The sequence below is a fragment of the Brassica oleracea genome, chromosome C4, assembly GCF_000695525.1.
Source record: "Brassica oleracea var. oleracea cultivar TO1000 chromosome C4, BOL, whole genome shotgun sequence".
NCBI classification, from domain to species: Eukaryota; Viridiplantae; Streptophyta; class Magnoliopsida; order Brassicales; family Brassicaceae; genus Brassica; species Brassica oleracea.
This window is the reverse complement of record NC_027751.1, coordinates 21,152,420-21,152,824: the sequence shown is the minus strand read 5'-3', so window position 1 is coordinate 21,152,824 and position 405 is coordinate 21,152,420.

Sequence of the window (405 nt, the reverse complement as noted above, 5' to 3'; positions counted from 1 at the left end):
AGTTTTATGTGCAAAGTGTTCTTGGGTTATTTTGGTGAGAGATGTGAGTTGAGTTTGACATTGGAAAGTGATTGTGTAACTTGTATGTTTGGGAAAAGGGTAGAACAATGGAGATTGAGCATTGTATGCATGAGTTGGTCCCTTTCTTAGATATATTATGTGCAATGTCAAGGCTACTTGTTTCGAGAGTAAACCACCTTAAAGATCATGTATCTTGAACCTCTTGACTCACTTGAATAAAAAGCCTTCCATTACCCAACCAAATGATTTGGACAGATTGACCATTTGCAAGAATTCACTTGATGTTTTATGCTTAATGAATGAGAGTTGGCTGATTTGCATGTGTGAATGCATGATGATGAGTGTAGGGATGAAAAGAGTTGAGATAGGCCTAGAGAAACTAGA